We start from the raw sequence: 22,852 nt of genomic DNA, 5'->3' as shown, positions 1-22,852 counted from the left end.
TTCGGCCACATGTCTTTGGTAAAAAAATGTCAATAAGCGTATATTTATTGGTTTGCGCAAAAGTTATAGCGTCTACAAACTAGGGTACATTTTCTGGAATTTACACAGCTTTTAGTTTATGACTGCCTATGTCATTTCTTGAGGTGCTAAAATGGCAGGGCAGTACAAACCCCCCCCAAATGACCCCATTTTGGAAAGTAGACACCCCAAGGAAATTGCTGAGAGGCATGTTGAGCCCATTGAATATTAATTTTTTTTGTCCCAAGTGATTGAATAATGACAAAAAAAAAAAAAAAATATTTACAAAAAGTTGTCACTAAATGATATATTGCTCACACAGGCCATGAGCCTATGTGGAATTGCACCCCAAAATACATTCTGCTGCTTCTCCTGAGTATGGGGATACCACATGTGTGGGACTTTTTGGGAGCCTAGCCGCGTACGGAACCCCGAAAACCAATCACCGCCTTCAGGATTTCTAAAGGTGAAAATTTTTGATTTCACTCTTCACTGCCTATCACAGTTTCGGAGGCCATGGAATGCCCAGGTGGCACAAAACCCCCCCAAATGACCCCATTTTGGAAAGTAGACACCCCAAGCTATTTGCTGAGAGGCATGGTGAGTATTTTGCAGCTCTCATTTGTTTTTGAAAATGAAGAAAGACAAGAAAAAACTTTTTTTTCTTTTTTCAATTTTCAAAACTTTGTGACAAAAAGTGAGGTCTGCAAAATACTCACTATACCTCTCAGCAAATAGCTTTGGGTGTCTACTTTCCAAAATGGGGTCATTTTGTGCCACCTGGGCATTCCATGGCCTCCGAAACTGTGATAGGCAGTGAAGAGTGAAATCAAAAATTCACGCCCTTAGAAAGCCTGAAGGCGGTGCTTGGTTTTCGGGGTTCCGTACGCGGCTAGGCTCCCAAAAAGTCTCACACATGTGGTATCCCCGTATTCAGGAGAAGCAACAGAATGTATTTTGGGGTGTAATTTCACATATTTTCATGGCATGTTTGAGCAATATATCATTTAGTGACAATTTTGTGCAAAAAAAAAAAAAATTTGTCTCTTTCCCGCATTTTGTGTCGCAATATAAAATATTCCATGGACTCGACATGCCTCTCAGCAAATAGCTTGGGGTGTCTACTTTCCAAAATTGGGTCATTTGGGGGGGTTTTGAACTGTCCTGGTATTTTATGCACAACATTTAGAAGCTTATGTCACACATCACCCACTCTTCTAACCACTTGAAGACAAAGCCCTTTCTGACACTTATTGTTTACATGAAAAAGTAATTTTTTTTTTTGCAAGAAAATTACTTTGAACCCCCAAACATTATATATTTTTTTAAAGCAAATGCCCTACAGATTAAAATGGTGGGTGTTTATTTTTTTTTTTCACACAGTATTTGCACAGCGATTTTTCAAACGCATTTTTTGGGGAAAAAACACACTTTTTTAAATTTTAATGCACTAAAACACACTATATTGCCCAAATGTTTGATGAAATAAAAAAGAGGATCTTAGGCCGAGTACATGGATACCAAACATGACATGCTTTACAATTGCGCACAAACGTGCAGTGGCAACAAAATAAATACATTTTTAAAAGCCTTTAAAGGCCTTTACAGGTTACCACTTTAGATTTACAGAGGAGGTCTACTGCAAAAATTACTGCCCTCGATCTGACCTTCGCGGTGATACCTCACATGCATGGTGCAATTGCTGTTTACGTTTGACGACAGACCGCCGCTTGCGTTCGCCTTAGCGCGAGAGCAGGGGGCGACAGGGGTGCTTTTTTTTTTTTTATTATTATTTTTTTGCTTTTTTATCTTATTTTTAAACTGTTCCTTTCATTTTTTTTTTTAATCATTTTTATTGTTATCTCAGGGAATGTAAATATCCCCTATGATAGCAATAGGTAGTGACAGGTACTCTTTTTTGAAAAAATTGGGGTCTATTGGACCCTAGATTTCTCCTCTGCCCTCAAAGCATCTGACCACACCAAGATCGGTGTGATAAAATGCTTCCCCAATTTCCCAATGGAGCTGATTACATCTGGTGAAATCTAAGTCATAAAATGCTCATAGCTTCTGGTTTCTTAGCCATAGAGATGTTTGGAGCCACTCTGGTCTCTGATCAGCTCTATGGTCAGCTGGCTGAATCACCGGCTGCATTTTCAGGTTCCCTGTTGAGACAGGAGAGCCAGAGAAAAACAAGGAAGACGGTGGGGGGGGGGGCATTCCCTCCCACGCCTTGTAAAAGCAGTCTAGAGGCTAATTAGCTGCTAGGATTGCTTTTACATGAAAGCCGACCGCTGGCTGAAAAGAATGATACCAAGATGATACCTAAACCTGCAGGCATCATTCTGGTATAACCACTCAAAGTCGTGAATGGCGTACCTGAAGATAAAAAAATGGTTAACAATAAAGCACAGTAAACGGTAAAGTATAAAAAATTGCATACCTGAAAAGCAAACATGATAAAACATAATAACAATAAAACATTGCAGAATAGAATACAGTAAAAAAGAGCAGAACAATAGAGAGAGAATAGAGAGAGAGAGAACAATAAAACGACAACTATTTTTTTTTATTTTATATATATTTTTTTTTTTTTTACACTTTTTTTGTAACTAACTTTTATAACTGTAACCGGTTCCAGGTTCGGGTCTCTCAAAATGCGATGGCATCTTGGGAGACCCTGTGAAAGTGTGTCTAGTCTGTGCAATGCTGTACCCTACGCTAATACTCAACTAGTGAATGGTAGCGTTCAAAACATTCACCAATGCAAAGACCAGGATTGTCAGGACAGGAGGGACAATAATAGCGGGTGTCACGCCTATATCCGCGCTTGCTGCAGACACGACATCTTTTTTGGGGGGGTTCGTTGGGTAGGGGTACTCGGGAGGACATAAAGAAAATGCCTCTCATGCAGCCGACTGCATTTGGTTGGGGATGTGAATGGGGGAAGTACGGGCGCTGCAGAAGTGGTGGGTTCACAATTAGGATTGGCGAATGCAGCAGGAAGGGCACTATGGGCACGACGGGCCTGTGTTTGTCTTTTTGGTGGCAGCGGGACATTACTTGTGCTTGCCACCTCACCAGCTTGAACTGCACTTATGGGACTCGCCACGTCACCAAGTGTTACTGCAGCGCTGGTTTGACTACGACCGGGGTGTACTAGGCCGCTGGCGCTTGCCAGTTCACCAAAACGCTACCAAAAAACTGTTAGCGATCGCAGGGATCAGGCCTGACTCTGCGAACGCTGCAGTTATGTGTTTAGTCTTTTGTAAGTGACAGTGATCGATCGATACTGCACTTGGGTGGGCTGGGCTGGGCCGGGCGGAGGGGCAAAACGCAGGTGCTAGCAGGTATCTGTGCTGATCCCGCTAACACTGCGTTTTTGGGAACCCTAAACTGCTGGGGACGCTAGTATAGATCTGATCGGATCAGATATTGATCCGTTCAGATACTATACCACTAAGGGAGCTGTATGGTGCGTGCGTGGGTGTTAGTGCTACTGGCGCTAACCTGACGCTGCCTGGGGCTGGTGCTTGCCAGTTCACCAAAATACTACCAAAAAAACTGTTAGCGATCGCAGGGATCAGGCCTGACTCTGCGAACGCTGCAGTTATGCATTTAGTGTTTTGTAAGTGACAGTGATCGATCGATACTGCACTTGGGTGGGCTGGGCGGAGGGGCAAAACGCAGGTGCTAGCAGGTATCTGGGCTGATCCCGCTAACACTGCGTTTTTGGGAACCCTAAACTGCTGGGGACGCCAGTATAGATCTGATCGGATCAGATATTGATCCGTACAGATACTATACCACTAAGGGAGGCGTATGCTGCGTGCGTGGGTGTTAGCGGTACTGGCGCTAATCTGACGCTGCCTAGGGCGACGCATATCACCGCCGGGCGATCAGAGGCTAAACCTTTATTCGGTAATAAACGGCGGGTGCCCTGACACTATAAAAAATAAACGAACTAACCAGCGTCACCCGTAACACTTATACGGTGATCAGTGGTGAAAGGGTTAACTAGGGGGCCATCAAGGGGTTAAAACATTTATTCGGTAGTATATGGGGGTCCCTGACGCTATAAAACGCTGACAGCGAACCTAAATATTTACCTCCCTAACTAGCGTCACCAGCGACACTAATACAGCGATCAGAAAAATGATCGCTTAGCGACACTGGTGACAGGGGGTGATCAAGGGGTTAAAACTTTAATAGGGGGGGTTAGGGGGGTACCCTAGACCTAAAGGGGGGTAACAGTAACTGTCCCAACACTGTAACTGTCACAAACTGACACCAGTTTGTCAGTTTGTGACAGGGGGGGTGATCGGGGGGGGGGGAGCGGGGTGTTTTGTATGCCTGGCATGTTCTACTGTGTGTAGTGTTGTGCACTCACATAGATGTCTTCTCTCCTCGGGCCGGAACGGAAATTACCGAGCCGAGGAGAGATGACATCATTTCCTTTGCTGCTGTTTAGCATACAGCAGCAAAGGAATGATTCGATTGGCCGGCGGCGATTGCGAGGGGGGGGCCACGAACGGATGGCCTCCCCCTCACCTCCGATCGCCGTGGGACAAAAGACGACCGCCTCGGGCACCGGGGGGGGGTCAGATCGGACCCCCCACCCGCGGAAGGCAAATCACGTACATGTACGTGATTTTGCCTGTCTGTGCCACCTTGCCGACGTACATCCATACCAGACCCTTATCCGAGCATGCAACCTGGCAGGCTGCAGGAAAAGAGGGGGGACATGAGAGAGCGCCCCCCCTGAACCGTACCAGGCCACATGCCCTCAACATGGGGAGGGTGCTTTGGAGTTGCCCCCCAAAGCACCTTGTCCCCATGTTGATGGGGACAAGGGCCTCATCCCCACAACCCTTGCCCTGTGGTATGTGGGCAGGGGGCTTTTTCGGAATCTGGAAACCCCCTTTAACAAGTGGACCCCCAGATCCCGCACCCCCATGTGACAGGTACATTGTACCCCTACCATTTCACAAAAAAAGTGTCAAAAATAGTAAAAAAGACAAGAGACACTTTGGGACAAGTAATTTATTAAAAAATAAAAATGTCCCGTGATGTAGATCCATCTCACGTCACCCGACGGACCGAAAAAAGAAAAAAATAAGCCGCAAAAGCTCCGTCTCAATGGAAGGCTCCCGCCGAGTGTGGCTTCTTCTCAGTGACAGCTGTTATATAGCTGAGAGCCGGGCCACCCGGCGACGTAAACGGGTGACCCTGCCCCCCCTTTGTGGCCAGAGGAAGGCGGGGTCACCCGTTTATCGCCTGTCGGGTGGCGTGAGATGGATCTACATTTTTGTATTTATTTTTTTTTTTTTAAAAGGATTTGTCCCAAAGTGTCTCCTGTCTTTTTTACAATTTTTGACACTTTTTTTGTGAAATGGTAGGGGTACAATGTACCTGTTACCAATTCACATAGGGGGGGGCAGGATCTGGGGTCCCCTTGTTAAAGGGGGCTTCCAGATTCCGAAAGCCCCCCACCCGCAGAGCCTCACAACCACCAGGCAAGGAGTCGTGGGTATGAGGCCCTTGGTGCTTTGGAGACCCAAAAGCACCCTCCCCATGTTGAGGGCATGTGGCCTGGTACAGTTCAGGAGGGGGGCGCTTTCTCGTCCCCCCTCTTTTCCTGCGGCCTGCCAGGTTGCATGCTCAGATAAGGGTCTGGCATGGATTTTGGGGGGACCCCCACGCAATTTTTTTTTAAATTTTTGGTTCAGGGTTCCCCTTAATATTCTTACCAGACCAAATGGCCTGGTAATGGACTGGGAGGGGGGGGGCATGCTGTTTTTTTCAATGAGTTTTTATCTATATTGCCAAGACCCGACAATTCATTACAGCCGCGATCAGTTTTAAATGACAATTATCATTCCAAAATGTTATTTTGCTCTCGGACTGTTCTAAACACGGAAAAGATGCGCCACTTTACAGGCATACTATAGACACCCCCCAGGCACAATATTTAAAGGAATATTACACTTTTATTGTTTCACTTTAAGCATTATTAAAATCACTGCGCCCGAAAAAACTGCCCTTATTAAAACTTTTTTTTGCATTGATCCATGTCCCCTGGGGCAGGACCCGGGTCCCCAAACACTTTTTATGACAATAACTTGCATATAAGCCTTTAAAGTTATCACTTTTGATTTTTCATGTTAGTGTCTCATAGACTTTAGCAGGGTTTTGCAGCTTTCGAATTTGCCGCGAAAACACTGCATAATGTTCATTGTTGGTCGAACGTCCGAACAACCAAAGTTTGGCCCGAACTTATGCTCGAGCTGAACGGTTCTGGTCAGTTTCCAGTAGCCTGGTCACCTGGATATGGGAGTGAAGGAGTTAACAAGTGCACACATGAGGCCTTTGCTAGGAGTGAGGTGGCAGAGGTATGCTGAACTGTTGGAAAGAGTTTGGTCTCAGCACATCACTCCCAATGTTACCTACATCAAGTTACAGTGTGTAGTGACATGAGACAGTAGTTTTTCAGAAGAACTCTGCACTTTTTTTACTGCACACTAGAGTTGGGCGAACGGTTCGGCCCGAGCGTGAGTTCGGCCGGAAAACATTGGCTGTTCGCCTGTTCGATGAACACCTGAATTATTGGGGTGTTCGACCATTTGTTTTTGCATGCCGAATGACCACAATGCACTGCGCTGCCACAATGTCAGAGCCATGATTGGAGAAAGTAATGACGACTCTATCCAATCATGGCTCATTGCTGTGTGATAGCGGTGTGGAGAGAGATAGAGTGGGGCGCTGTTCAGTGCTATTAGAGAGTTAGTGTGCTATTGTGATTCTGTTGTCAATGTAGAGTATCAGTTTAGTGTGAATCTAGTGTAAGTGTAGTGCGACCATTCATCTTTACATTAGTGTCAGTTTAATCAGTCAGGGCAGGTTTACTGCAGTATGTATCAGTGCGCACTGTACATTTAACACAGTATATATTAGTTCATAACTGCACATTTAAAGCAATATATATATTTACCGTATATACTTGAGTTTAAGTCGAAATTTTCAGCCCTATTTTTTGGGCTGAAAGAGCCCCCCTCTACTTATACTCGAGTCACTGCCGTCTGCCTACATGATCAGCGTGTCCTGCAGGCAGACGGCGGCCGGCGTGTGATAATATCGTTCGGAGGCTATTCCAGCTTTCAAAAGGCGCGCCTCCTGCTCGTCTGTGATAGGCTGAACACTCCATTTCCCAGCAGTCAGTGTACAGCCTATTACGGACATTCTCTCATCCTCGTCCATTGTATGAGAATGAGAGAATGTCCGTGATAGGCTGACCGCTGACTGCTGAGTGTTCTGCCTATCACAGACAAGGAGGAGGTGCAGCTTTTGAACAGTGGAATGGCCGCCGAAGTGTATTATCACACACTGATTGGAGGATGGAGATCGCCACAGGGAGGATGGAGATCGCCACAGGGAGGTTGCACAGGACACAGGTAGGCTGCACAGGGACACTGGACACAGGACACATGCACACAGGACATAGGACACATGCAAACAGGACAAATACACATGTACAGGACACATGTACAGGACACATGCACAGGACACATGCACAGGACACAGGGACACATGCACATTTACAGGACACATACACATGTACAGGACACATGTACAGGACACAGGGACACATACACATGTACAGGACACATGTACAGGACACAGGGACACATAAACATGTACAGGAGACATGTACAGGACACATGCACAGGACACATACACATGTACAGGACACATGCACAGGACACATACACATGTACAGGACACATGCACAGGACACATACACAGGACACATACACATGTACAGGACACATGCACAGGACACATACACGTGTACAGGACACATGTACAGGACACATGCACAGGACACATACACATGTACAGGACACATGCACATGTACAGGACACAGGGACACACACATGTACAGGACACATGTACAGGACACAGGGACACATACACATGTACAGGACACATGTACAGGACACATGCACAGGACACATACACATGTACAGGACACATGCACAGGACACATACACAGGACACATGTACAGGACATATGCACAGGACACATACACATGTACAGGACACATGCACATGTACAGGACACAGGACACATGCACAGGATACAGGTAGGCTGCACAGGACACATACACATGTACAGGGCACAGGGAGGTATACAGCTGCAGATGGGCATTGTTGACCCTCTTTTTCCACTTACAGTAGCTGCTGCATTTCTCACCCTCGTCTTATACTCGGGTGCAGAACACATACACATGTACAGGACACATGTACAGGACACATGCACAGGACACATACACATGTACAGGACACATGCACATGTACAGGACACAGGGACACACACATGTACAGGACACATGTACAGGACACAGGGACACATACACATGTACAGGACACATGTACAGGACACATGCACAGGACACATACACATGTACAGGACACATGCACAGGACACATACACAGGACACATGTACAGGACATATGCACAGGACACATACACATGTACAGGACACATGCACAGGACACATACACATGTACAGGACACATGCACATGTACAGGACACAGGGACACATACACATGTACAGGACACATGTACAGGACACAGGGACACATACACATGTACAGGACACATGTACAGGACACATTACCAGGACACATACACATGTACAGGACACATGTACAGGACACAGGGACACATACACATGTACAGGACTCATGTACAGGACACATGCACAGGACACATACACATGTACAGGACACATGCACAGGACACATACACAGGACACATGTACAGGACATATGCACAGGACACATACACATGTACAGGACACATGCACATGTACAGGACACAGGACACATGCACAGGATACAGGTAGGCTGCACAGGACACATACACATGTACAGGGCACAGGGAGGTATACAGCTGCAGATGGGCATTGTTGACCCTCTTTTTCCACTTACAGTAGCTGCTGCATTTCTCACCCTCGTCTTATACTCGGGTGCAGGACACATACACATGTACAGGACACATGCACAGGACACATACGCAGGACACATACACATGTACAGGACACATGCACGTGTACAGGACACATGTACAGTACACATGCACAGGACACATGTACAGGACACATGCACAGGACACATACACATGTACAGGACACATGCACAGGATACAGGTAGGCTGCACAGGACACAGGACACATACACATGTACAGGACACAGGGAGGTATACAGCTGCAGATGGGCATTGTTGACCCTCTTTTTCCACTTACAGTAGCTGCTGCATTTCTCACCCTCGTCTTATACTCGGGTCAATACGTTTTTCCCAGGTTTTTGTGGTAAATTAGGCGCCTTGACTTATACTCGGAACGACTTATACTTGAGTATGTGCGTTACTGCACGTTTAATGAAGTATATATCCATGCGTTACTGCCAATTAAACACAGTATAACTCTGTGTGTTACTGCATGTTTATCACAGTGTACTGTACATATCAGTGCATTACTACACATTTAATGCAGTACATATCAGTGCGTGCACGTTCAACACAATATATTTCTGTGCAGTACTGTACGTTTAAAGCAGTATACTGTATATATCTGTGCATTACTGCACATTTACCGCAGGACATTTGAGTTGCGTTACTGTACGTATAACCCTATATATATATCTATATCTATATATATATATGTATGTATGTTACTGGACATTTAACGCAGTATATATCCATGCATTGCTGAACATTTAATGTAGCATATATCAGTGGTTTACTGAACGTTTAATGCAATATATTTGAGCACATTTACCACAGTATATTGCAGTGTGTCAGTGCAGTTTTACTGGAGTATATTATAGTGGAGTGTGTCAGTGCAGTATGTCTAGGTATTGAGTACTCCGGTTGAGGTGCACCAAACACCACTTTCCATTTATTAAAGTGCATCTACGTACACATTTCCACATGTTTATTACATTTTGTGAATAAGTCCCCCCCCCATCATGTCTGGGAGGCCAACAAAGAGAGGCAGACATTCCCATGGCACTGTAAGGGGGTCAGCAGTGTATGTGTCCACAGGCAAAGGTGCATAATTTCCTCTGTTTAGTGATGTTGCCCGTGCTATCCAGCCACAGCATGTAGAGGTGGCGGTGGACTGGTTTAGTAAACCATCCTCATCTTCCTCCTCCTCATCCTCCAACACCCAAGCAGAGATTGGTGCACAGTCCACTGCAGCTGCCAGAATGGTTTATTCTGCCTCCTTGTCCACATCTATTCCTGCCATGGCCCCAGCATCATGCATGGAGGAGTCAGCTGAGTTATTTGAGAGAAAAGATATATAGCTGTGCTCAAATCCCAATAGCTTGTACATTTATTTAAACTATCTGGTACTAAAGGGGATTACTCTGACGCAGTTGGTCAGCTTAAACATGTATTATATGCAATATATGTGAACTAAATATCCCCGTTTTTCATTGAATAGTTTGCTGGGAAGGGTGTAGCAGTGTGCAGAGGGTCCATTCAGTATGTGTAGCTGAGTTATTTTAACACAGAGTCAGCCACTTGCACCTTGACGATGGACAGCCAATACTTGATTCAGATGTTGGTTCTGAGGTTGAGGAAGGTAGGAACATGAGCCTACAGAGAGGGGAGAACGCTGGTAAACAACAAATTGGCAGTCTTGTTCCCCCAGCCACAGCATATTGCCATGTTGTCTCCAGTGGTAATGAGGATAGAGGAGATGATGATGATGAGGTCACTGACGTGACTTGGGTGCCGGATAGAGCAGAGAAAGTGAGGGTGAGGCACAACCCCAATAAGGCAGCCATCATGGAAGAGTAGAGAGCAGCCAACCTATTCCATTACATTGTGGAGCTGTTATCTCCCGGCCCACTTCCCACAGCTCAGCTGTTTGGGAATGTTTTATTCACATGTGCAGCCAATCGCACTGTTGCAATTTGCAAACTTTTCCTCAAGCACATCTTGTGTGGCAAAAATCCCAGCCATTTGGGTACCACATGCTTGACAGGCATTAAACCTCCCACCTCTCAGCCCGTTGACAAGAGCACCTGAAAGCCACACAAAGGGGATGCAATTCTGCTCCTCCTCACTCCTAACCTTTCCAGTCTACCACCCGCTATACCTCATGACCTCTCAGCAGCCTCCACTGACAGGGATGATGGTATAGCGCAGGGTGTCCCAGGTCCTTACAACACATCTGCCAGTAGCACACCACCAGCTGCAGACTACAGCAGGCAAATTTCTCTGCCTCATCCGCTGCAACAGAAAAAAAATACAGTCACTGCCACCCACATGCCAACTGTCTAAATTCAAGCCTGTCAAAGCTGCTGGCTTTACAACTCCTCTCTTTCCATCTGGTGGATTTCATGAATTTGCAGAATGTGTTGTACCACAATGGCAGGTTCCCAGTTGCTATTTCTTCCAGCTCTCTACCATCACGTGGAAGTCAATGTTGTGGCATCATTGGGCAAGGCAGTCAGCCGCAAGGTCCACATTACTGCTGATACGTGGTCCAGTAAGCATGGGCAGGGATGATATTATTAGTTCACAGCACACTGGGTAACTGCTTGAAACTCGCAAGGATGCAGGACAGGGCACAGTGCTGCAGCTTGTTGTGCCGCAGTGTCTCCATACAGCTAGTGGTGATGATGCAGGATTTGTCAGCTCCACCCTCTTCTCCTTGCCCTCCACTGCTGAATTGAGTCATGAACTACAAGTACCCCCTAAGTGTTCAAGGGGCTATTCAATGAGTCAGGCTGAAAGGTGCCATGCAGTGCTTAAGCTGGTGTGTCTAGGGGAAAGGAGCCACACGGGATCAGAGATTCTGGCAGCTCTGCAGTGGCAGGCCCAGAGGTGGTTCCCACCATGCCAGCTGGAGCCAGGAATGGTGGTATGTGATAATGGCACGAACCTCCTGTTTGCCCTTAGACAGGGAAAGTAGACACATGTGCCATGCCTGGCACTAGTCCTCAATTTGGTGGTGCAGCATTTCCTAAATAGGTACTCAGGGTTGGAAGATCTGCTGAAGCAGGCCAGAAGGGTCTGTAGCCATTTTAGACGGTTATACATAGCCAGTGATCATTTGGCTGAAATTCAGCAGGAATTCCATCTGCCCGTAAACCGCCTGATTTTTGACACGCCCATCAGGTAGAACTCGGCTTTGGCAATACTGCAGCAGCTGCACATGCTGGGCCATCAAAGAGCACCTGTGTAAGTATGGCAGAACGACAGGCTCAGGTCGACTCTGATTTTTTCCCCACGCCAATGGCTGTTGATAAAGGATCTCTGCGTGGACAGGGCACTGGAGGCAGAGCAGCGGGAGAAAGAGGTCTTCCTCTTCTCTCAAGGCCCGCTTTATGCAGACGCCATTCTTCCTACACCACAGAACACATAAGAGGAGAGGGGGATGAGGATTCTGGCAGCTTTGAAGGCATTGAAGCAAAGCAAGACATACAACAAAACTGGTCCAAAAAATCCGTACACCCACTCTTCAAGTACCACCACTGCGCCAAAAGTAACCCAAATGTGCAACAGCTGCTACTTTAAATGAAATAAATATAAATAAGCATTTACAGTGTAAACTAAAGTAAATAGTAGCGCTAAACAGTATAAATAAATAAACCCAGTGACAGGTGATAGTGATCAACACTAAAACATAAACAAACAACTAATAATAAAATGTGTGCAAAAATAGTCCATAAATGAGACTAGATTGTCTCAAAACAGGGAAAGCCGAATATATCCTGATGTGAGATCTTCAAAACTTTTACCACACCGCGTGCACTCAGTGTTTCCACTCCCCTTTGGTTAAAAACTGTCAGGGCTAAGCTCAGCCCTTCCTTCTCAAAGCTGGCCGCTCAGCTGTCGGCTAATTGCCAGCTACTATCTCTCCACAGTGACTCACCTGTTGATGATTTCCTGCTCATCAGTCCTGCCTACTTAAGCCGTCCAGCCCAGGTGATCTCTGCCTTCGCCTTGATCAACATCACAGAGACTATCTCCTGCATTCCCGTTAAAGACTTCGCTTGGCTGACATTCCTTCTGGCTCCAGATCCTGCTTGCTGTTCCACTATGCTGATCCCTGGCTTCCTGACTTTCTGGCTTGTCTGACTATCCGTTCTGGTTACCAAACTTTGGCTATGTTTTGACTGAATGAATGAATGAATGAATGATTTGTAAAGCGCAGCAAATGCGAACTGAATCGCCTCAAGGCGCTGAGATACATTCTCTGTTGTCAGCTTGTTAGAAGAGGAAGGTCTTTAGTTTTTTCCTGAAGGCCTGGTGGTTTTCTTCCATGCGGATGTTGGTAGGAAGAGCATTCCATAGTCGGGGTCCTTGGACTGCGAATCTTCGTTCTCCCTTTGCTTTGTAGCGGTATTTGGGAATGATAAGGAGGTTTTGGTTGGCTGATCGAAGACTGCGATTCGGTGTGTAGTGTTTTATTTTCTCCTGGAGATATAGCGGAGCATTTCCTTGTATACATTTGTGGGTGAGGCAGAGGGTCTTGAATGTGATCCGATTCTTCACGGTTAGCCAGTGTAGGCTCTTTAGGGATGGGGAGATGGATTCCCAGGGTTTTTTTCCTGTTAACAGTCTTGCCGCCGTGTTTTGGATGAGTTGTAAGCGCGCAAGCTGATATTGGGGAAGTCCTACGTAGAGGGAATTTGCGTAGTCGAGTCGGGAATTGATGATTGTTCCCACAACTGCCGCTTTGTCCTCTTCTGGGATGAAGGGGATTAGCCTGCATAGCTGGCGGAGGAGATGGTGGGATCCGCTCACCACTGATCCTATTTGTGCATCCATTGTCATTCCTGAGTCGAAAATGACTCCGAGGCTCTTGGCTTTGGTGCTTGGAGAGATGGTCTGTCCGAGGATGGTGGGAGGTGTCCACGGAGTCTTTGTTGTGGAATTTTTGTTTGCTTGAAGGAGAAGAAGTTCTGTTTTTGAACCGTTGAGTTTGAGGGAGCTACTTGTCATCCAGTCATCTATTAAAGTGAGGCATTTCTGTAATTGCTGATGAAGGTCTTTTTGTCCATTGATGCGAAGGTAGAGTTGGGTGTCGTCAGCGTATGAGTGGAAGCAGAGATCGGTTTTCCTGATGATATTGAGAAGTGGGCGGATGTAGATGTTGAATAGTATTGGTGACAAGGGTGAGCCTTGAGGGACTCCACAGGAGACTGCCCGGGTTTCCGAGGTGAAGGTTCCTAGTTTCACTGTCTGGGAGCGATTCTCTAAGAAGGATGTAAACCATTTTAGAGCAGAATCTGTAGCTCCTGCAACTTCAGCGAGGCGGACAAGTAAAGTATTGTGGTCCACTGTATCGAATGCTGCGCTGAGGTCTAACAGTACCAGGAGACTCGGTTCTCCGTCGTCTGCTGCTTCAAGGGCGTCGTCCCATATCTTCAGAAGTGCTGTTTCTGTGCCATGACCTGGGCGAAAGCCTGATTGCAGAGGGTCCAGGAGTTGGTGTGAATCCAGGTGGTGTTGTAGCTGCTGTACTACTGCTTTCTCTAGAATCTTGGAGATGGTGTTGAGGCTGGTTATTGGTCTGCGGCAGTTAGGGTCCTTGGGGTCGAGATTGGGTTTCTTTAGCAGGGGTTTGACGATGCCTTGCTTAAAGGGAGGTTGGCACAATCCCTTCTTTGAATGATTGATTTATGAGATATGTTAGGGTACCGGCCAGGATGTCGGCACATTCTTTAAACAGTTTAGTGGGAATGATGTCGTTCGGTGATGTGCTGTCTCGAAGGCTTCCGATGATGTTTTTAGTCATGTCCGTGGTGATTGGGGACAGAAAGAAATTTGGCGGTTGAGTGAAGTTCGTAACGCTATCCTCTTTTTGCTTTGGTTGAGTGAGGTTGGTTGTTATTTTTTGATGGATTGATTTTCGAATGAAGTCGATCTTGTCGATGAAGAAGTCTGATAACTCATTGCAGAATTCTTGAGTATCGTTTGATGGGGGCTCTAAGCAGGTCGGGTTCATTGACTGAGCGACTATTTTGAAAAGTTCACGTGGGCGGTTTAAGGCGGATGAGATGGTGTTTGAGAAATGTTCTTTTTTGGCTTTGAAGATTGCCTTGTGGTATTTCACAGTGTGTGTTTTGTAGTTAGCATGGTTTTCCTTGGTGGGATTTCTTCTCCATGCTCTCTCAGCTCTTCTGCGTTCTTGCTTGAGTAGGGTGAGAGTACCATTAAACCAACTGGAGTTTTTTTTGCGGATAAGTGTTCTGCGTTTTGGTGCCACGGAGTCTGCTGCTTGTAGTAATGTATTGTTTAGGAAGTTGAGTGTTTGTTCGGTTGAGAGAATTGAGTTTAGCAAAGGAATTTTGCTTGATAATGTAGTTTTGAAGAGATCGGAGTGAAGTTTCTTCTGAGATCTATTCCAGTGAGTTGCTGTTGCGTGTTTCTGTTTTTGGAGGATGCCGTTAGTGGTGATTATAAATTTAATAGCATGGTGGTCCGTCCATGGTAGTGGAGTGTTGTCAAGTACTTTGATGTCCATATTCTGTTTGAAGATGAGATCTAAAGTGTGTCCTGACCCATGGGTGGGAGAATTTATCAGTTGTTGAAGGCCAAGTTCTTCCATTTGGCTGAGGCAGGCGGTTGCGATGGCGTCTTGGGCAGAATTTGCCCAGAGGTTAAAATCACCAAGTACCAGAAGGTTTTTGGTTTTCAAGGTGTGTATTGAGAAGAATTCAGTGAGCGGCGTAAGGAGATTGGTCTTTGGTCCTGGTGGTCTGTAGCATAGTAGTATGTGAACGGTGTCCTGAGGTGTTGTTTGAAGATGCAGTGAGAGTGTTTCCATGAAAGGCACTGGGTTTTGTAAGTTTGGTTTGGTGAACCCAAGATGTGATTTGAAAATCACTGCTAGGCCTCCTCCTTTTTTTCCGATTCTATGCTCGGTTAGGATACTGTAGTTCTCAGGCACCAGTTCAGTTAGGATGGTGTTGCAGTCAGGTGTTAGCCAGCTTTCTGTAATGAAGAGACAATCAATGTTATTTTCGATGACGAAGTCGTGGATTTCCAGCCTGTGCTTGACTGCAGATCTGGTGTTGATCAGGGCGCATGTTAGTTGTTGCGGTTGGGTCGGTGTCTCCCTGCATTTCTTGGTTGATTGAGGGTTGATCCTTAGTAATTGTTCTTTTTTTAATCTCTTTTGAGTGGCGGTCGGTAAAGTTACAGCAGTGTTTCTCAGCCTGTGGAGGATGTCTGCTGTGTATTTGAAGTTGCACATGATGAGGAAGACGGCGTTGCTTGTAGGAAGGGTGTTCTGATGGTGGTACTGATGTGGTGGTGATGCGCTTGCAGGTGGATGGAGGGGTCCGATGACTACCACTGCTACTGGAGCGGTGTGGTGACGGGCTGGAGTTGGTGCGGAGGTACTTGAGGAGGTACGGCTAACCTACCCCCTGTCGTTGATCCAGAGGAAGGCGAAAAACCCCTGGCTGCGAGTGCCAATGGTGCAGCAGAGGAAAAAATTCCTTCCTGACCCCCCGAGGGGCGATCGGGAATCCCTGGATCAACTGCTAACGTACCCCTGTGCTTACCTGAATGGATGGTCCAGCGGACGAAGGGGGGGGATCTGATGCTACTTACAGGTAGGTGGTGCGGTGGCTGCGTCTATGATGATTAAAGTTGAGTGGCCTCCGGTGGATAACCAGAGCCCCTGCGGTGAGGTCCAGTGGTCGCAGGATGGGTGATTTCAGGTGTGGAGTGGCCCGTGCTCTGTAGGACAATAATGGGAGGGGGTGTGGGTGGCTGGCTGCTGGAACTGGGTCGCAGCCGTGGTCTGTCCCACCGAATCTAGCGGCTAGAATGAGGTGGTTAGACTGCGGCTGCGGTGGTGTCCCGGGGGGGGGGCAACTGAAGGAGGGACCTTGGATAGCGGGTCACTCAGGGGTGATGCGGCTGGACACTAGTGGCCACAGGAGTGGGGGTGTCCTGCGATGCTGCACCGGGTCCTCAGTAGCTGCACAGTAGGTCTGAGTGTGCCAATATGGCCGCCGGCTGGGCCCGAGCCGCGGCTGGACGGTGATGGGGGTACCAAGATGGCCGCCGGCAAGGCCCAAGCCGCGGGCTGTCCTGCGATGATGCCCGGACTGTCCACAGAAGGTGGCGGGGGATCCGGTGAGGATGATCCAGCAGGGAAGAGGGGGGGAGAGCGGCCCGCCGATCGGGCGACCGGACGGTGGTAGGAGGAGTGAAGAGTGCTGCCGGCTAGCAGCCGAAGCTAGGCCGGAGCCGCGGAATTTCCTGAGCGGCCGGCCGGCTGACTAAGGCAGCGTCCGGAGTGGTGAGTGCGGATGGGAGGGGGTCCCGGTGTATGGAGCGGGGGGCTGGCTGGACCGTGGAGTGGCCTGGCGGCCGGCCGGCTAGCCGAAGGGGACCGGGTGACAGTGGTCGGTGCGGACAAGGGGGGAGGGGGTCCGGTGCAACTGCAGGGGGGGCTGGCTGGAGCCGCTGGGTGTCCTGAGCGGCCGGGCGGCTGGCTATGGCGTGAAGATGAGCGGTGAGTGAGTAGAGGAGCAGATAGGGAGGGGGGGCTGGTAAGGGGAGTCAGGGATGGTCGGGACCCAGGGATGGGAGGCCAGGTGGCCGAAGCTGCTTCGCAAAGCCGCTGTAACAGAGCCGCTGCAACAGAGGTCTGCTCTCCACAGTGTCAGCACTCAGACTGACACTGACTACCACATAGATCAGTTTGCCATGGCGTTACAAGCGCTCCTGAGTCGCACGGCTCACCTGGAATCTCCCACTATGGCAGGTAATACTGAGGCACCCGCCTCAAGTATTACCTCTATAAAAGGTAAGTCTGGTTCCGCTCCGCTTCCCCAGCAATTAGGGGGTGATCCCGTCCAATGCAGAGGGTTTCTCAACCAAGTTGAGATATACTTTGAGATGCTGCCCCAGGCGTTTCCCACAGACAGAAGCAAAGTATGTTTTGTGATATCTTTTGCTTTCTGAGAGAGCCTTGGTCTGGGCAAACCCTCTATGGGAGACGCAAAAACCTGTTGTCTTGAGTTACCCTGAGTTTGTGGCTTCTTTTAAAAGGGTATTTGACGTCCCCGCATGCACCACTTCTGCTGCCAAGTGCCTCATGTCCTTAAAACAGAGTACGAGAACTGTTGCAGACTACGCCATTGAATTCCGTACTCTGGCAGCAGAGGTTTCTTGGAATAATGAGGCCCTCGTGGCTGCATTTTCTCATGGTCTCTCGGATACCATCAAGGATGAGATAGCAGCCCGAGATATACCCACTGAGCTAGAGAAGTTGATCACATTTGCCATTCTCATTGACTCCAGACTCAGAGAAAGACTCTCTTTTAAGGAGCACTTGCAGAAGCCTCCTATACATTTGTCTCCGAGCTTTGCAGTCCCACCCTTGCCTCTCTCACCTCCCATGCCTCCTGGTACTGAGTCGGTCAGTGAAGGTAAACCCATGCACTTGGGCTTCATGCGTCTCTCTTTGGATGAGAGAGCCCTTTGGAGGAGTGAAAGATTGTGCCTTTATTGTGGCCAGGCAGGTCACTTTTTAAAGTCTTGTCCTACCCGTCCAGGGAATGCCCGAACCTTGAGGTCCTGTCACGGACAGACCTTAGGTGGCATTGTTTCGTCTCCAGTTGTCCAGAAGGATAAGACCCTGGTAGGGATGAGCTGAACACCCACCAGTTCGGTTCGCAGCAGAACATGCGAACAGGCAAAAAATTTGTTCGAACACGTGAACACCATTAAAGTCTATAGGGCACGAACATGGCAAATCAAAAGTGCTAATTTTAAAGGCTTATATGCAAGTTATTTCATAAAAAGTGTTTGGGGACCTGGGTCCTGCCCCAGGGGACATGTATCAATGCAAAAAGAAGTTTTAAAAACGGCCATTTTTTTCAAGAGCAGTGATTTTAATAATGCTTAAAGTGAAACAATAAACGTGAAATATTCCTTTAAATTTCGTACCTGGGGGTGTCTATAGTATGCCTGTAAAGTGGTGCATGTTTCACGTGTTTACAACAGTCCAAGATCAAAATGACATTTCTAAAGGAAAAAAAGTCATTTAAAACTACTCACGGCTATAATGAATTGTCAGTCCCGGCAATACACATAAAAGTCATTGAAAAAAACGGCCTAAAACCAAAATTAAAAAAAAAAAAATGCGTGGGGGTCCCCCAAATTCCATACCAGGCCCTTCAGGTCTAGTATGGATATTAAGGGGAACCCCACGCCAATTTTTTTTTTAAATGGCATGGGGGTCCCCCTCAAAATCCAAACCAGACCCTTCAGGTCTGGTATGGATTTTAAGGGGAACCCTGCGCCACAATTTTTTTTTAAATGGCGTGGGGGTCCACCCAAAAATCCATACCAGACCCTTATCCGAGCACGCGACCTGGCAGGCCACAGGAAATGAGGGGGGAACGAGAGAGCGCCCCCCCTCCTGAACCGTACCAGGCCACATGCCCTCAACATGGGGAGGGTGCTTTGGGGTACCCCCAAAACACCCTGTCCCCATGTTGATGGGGACAAGAGCCTCATCCCCACAACCCTTGCCCAGTAGTTGTGGGAATCTGCAGACGGGGGCTTATCGGAATCTGGAAGCCCCCTTTAACAAGGGAACCCCCAGATCCCGGCCCCCCCTGTGTGAAATGGTAACGAGGTACAAATGTACCCCTACCATTTCACAAAAAAAGTGTGAAAATGGTAAAAATTACATGACATGGCTTGGGACAAGACCTTTATTAAAAAATAAAAAAATAAAACTGTCCCACGAAATCTTCTTCTTCTCTTGCTCCGCCGACGGACCGAAAAAAAAAAAAACGTGACCGACCTGCCGCCATGGGAGGCACCCGCTGTAATTACGGTCCTCTCAGGTGACAGCTCTTTTATAACTGAGGGTGGGGCCACAGGGTGATGTTGTTGGGTGACTCCGCCCCCTCTGACGCACGGGGACATCCCTATGGCTTTCCCGTAGCATCAGAGGGGGCAGAGTTACTACATTTTCCCAGTTTTTTGTGGTAAAATTAGGTGCCTTGGCTTATATTCAGATTGGCTTATACTCAAGTATATACGGTAATAATAATTACAATATAATTTTTTAATATGTACAGGAGAGGAGTGTGAAAGGTATAATAGTGGACAGTATGTACAGGAGAGGAGTGTGGAGGGTATGACGGTGTGCGGTAGGTACAGGAGAGGAGTGTGGAGGGTATTAGACATGTGCAATTCGTTTAGTTCCAAATTAGTTTTTTTAACAAATTTTGACAAATTAGTTGATTCCAAAATTTAAGAATTTCCGAATTTTTAAATTTCCGAATTTCCGAAATTTCTAATTTTTGGAAATTTCAAAATTCAAAATTTCGGAAATTTTGAATTCGAAATTTTGGAAATTCGAAATTTGGAAATCTGTTAAGTAAAAATGAAAATTCTAAAAAATAAAAATCTGAAAACCCAAAAATATGAAATAATAACTAACTAATAATAACTTAACCATCACTAACTTTTAAATTATAGGTATTGAAATTTCCTCTCAAATTTGGCTGTTAGTGAACGTAACGAATATGAATTAATCTGAAGTTACGAATTATCCAAAATAACGAATGCCGTGTCTAAATGAATGGAACGTAACAATCTAATAATAATAATAATAAAAACTTTTTTATTATTATTATTAATTAGTTCCATTCTATTTGTTTAGATGCGGTATGTGTTACAGTACCTGACCGCGAGATTGTGTTTCCAGCGGGGGGGCCACGCCCCCTTATGACGCCAGAGTCCCTGCGCATGCTGGGACCATGACGTCGTAAGGGGGCGGGGTCACCGCCTATATAAATGGCTCCGCAGCTCGCACACAGCATTCGAGCCGGAGAGAGTGTCGTGTCAACATCGGGGAAGAAGAGAAAAGGCGGCGAGACAGCGGCGGCGAGACAGCGGCAGCAGACCGGGCCCCTCGCTGGCAATAGAGCTGGAAGAAGATAGCGGCGGGGCCCGGGAGAAGAGGCCGAACACCGGGAGAAGAGGCCGAACACCGGGAGAAGTCGGAAGGAGACCCCCCGAAGTCGGAAGAAGACCCCGGAGCTGACTAATAAATTACTCTTAAAACCTGTGTACTGTGTTTTTTTATATTGACACTTTTCCCTAGGTGAATGGGTAGGGGTACCATGTACCCCAAACTCATTCACACAGGGTGGGGGGCCGGGATCTGGGGGCCCCCTTATTAAAGGGGGCTCCCGGATTCCGATAAGCCCCCCGCCCGCAGACCCCGACAACCAACGGCCAGGGTTGTCGGGAAGAGGCCCTTGTCCTCATCAACATGGGGACAAGGTGCTTTGGGCTGGGGGGGCCCCCGCAGGGCGCCCTCTCCCCCAAGGCACCCACCCCCCATGTTGAGGGCATGCGGCCTGGTACGGCTCAGGAGGGGGGGCGCTCGCTCGTCCCCACCCCTTTCCTGGCCGGCCGGGCTGCGTGCTCGGATACGGGTCTGGTATGGATTGGGGGGACCCCCACGCCAATTTTTCGGCGTAGGGGGGTTCCCCTTACAATCCATACCAGACCTAAGGGCCTGGTATGCTCCTAAGGGGGAACCCACGCCGGTTTTTTCATTTAAAATTTGGCGCGGTGTTCCCGCCTCAGGATTCATACCAGACAGCTGTCAGCGCTGCCTGTCACTCATCGCGGGAGGAAAACAAAGTTTTCCTCTCCCGATGAGTGAGCCATCTCGGCGCTGGCTCCTGCGACGGGGCTCGCAGGTGTCAAATCTCGCCGAGAAATGCGGCGAGATTGACACAATATCGCGGTCACCTACTGTATTTTGGGTAATTCGTAACTTCAGATAAATTTGTATTCGTTACGTTCACTAACAGCCAAATTTGAAAGGAAATTCCAATACCTATAATTTTTTTTTTTTTTTTTTTCCACATCAGTAAACAGTATTTGGAGGGCTAAATCAGTTTGATGTTCATTAACTGTCGCCTTCTCGTATTCACATCATAGTGGATTATACTTTTTCTCATTGCTTTTTATATCGTCATAATGACCAACGGATTCCATTACGCCTCTTTACCAACAAGTCCTCTGTCACTTCCATCTCGTAAGCCCCACCAACTAGGACTCGATAACCAAAGGGACCCATCCTTTTCCAACTCAGTTTAGAGAAAGAGGGGACCAGTAAGGAGAAAGAAAAAGGACAAAAACACCAACAAAAAATACAAGAAGAGAGGTTTGTAAAAATGAACTTGAGGGCTCCCCGTGCCTATCTTCTACTGTCCCAGCCTGTATTATGTACCAACTTACCTATGCCCTAATACCCCGATCCCCCCCCCCACCTGCTCCCTATATATTTATCCTGTGCCCTACTAAACTATATATTTAACTTAAAATGTTCATATCCAGAAACACTTTATTATAGCATCCTTTGCCTGCAAGGATACCAGTTGCCTATATACCTATATTAAGCCCATCCCTCAGTCTATTCCGTGTCTATGCCGATCCCACTATTAATGACTCTTCACTTTCTCTATCCACATCTTCCACATGCTTTCAAATTCCTGAAGATTGCCCCTTTTTATGTACTCCATTCTTTCCCTACCCAAGGTTTCATTCATTGTAGAGATCCAGTCTTTCACGGTGGGGGGCTCCTTTACCTGCCATCTAAGTGCTATCAACTTTCTAGCCTGAAACAGGGCCCGCGTGACAGCTAAGGTAATACTCAACCTTTCTCCCATCACTCTTCTATGCCCCAGAATACAAGCCAAGGCCTCGTTTGCCACTGTCGTACCGAAAATATTTCCCAAGTTCCCAG

At 47.3% G+C, this 22,852-nt stretch overlaps 1 protein-coding gene across 2 annotated transcripts in view; it reads right to left on the bottom strand.

Moving 5' to 3' along the window:
- LOC141129489 (V-set domain containing T-cell activation inhibitor 1-like) overlaps positions 1–22,852 on the bottom strand; it is a 103,986-nt gene that overhangs the window by 4,903 nt on the left and 76,231 nt on the right. The gene's annotated exons all lie outside the window — the stretch shown is intronic.

The sequence above is a fragment of the Aquarana catesbeiana genome, linkage group LG02 (assembly GCF_042186555.1).
Source record: "Aquarana catesbeiana isolate 2022-GZ linkage group LG02, ASM4218655v1, whole genome shotgun sequence".
NCBI classification, from domain to species: domain Eukaryota; kingdom Metazoa; phylum Chordata; class Amphibia; order Anura; family Ranidae; genus Aquarana; species Aquarana catesbeiana.
Note: the sequence above shows the minus strand (reverse complement) of the source record. Positions and strands in the feature narration are given on the sequence as shown.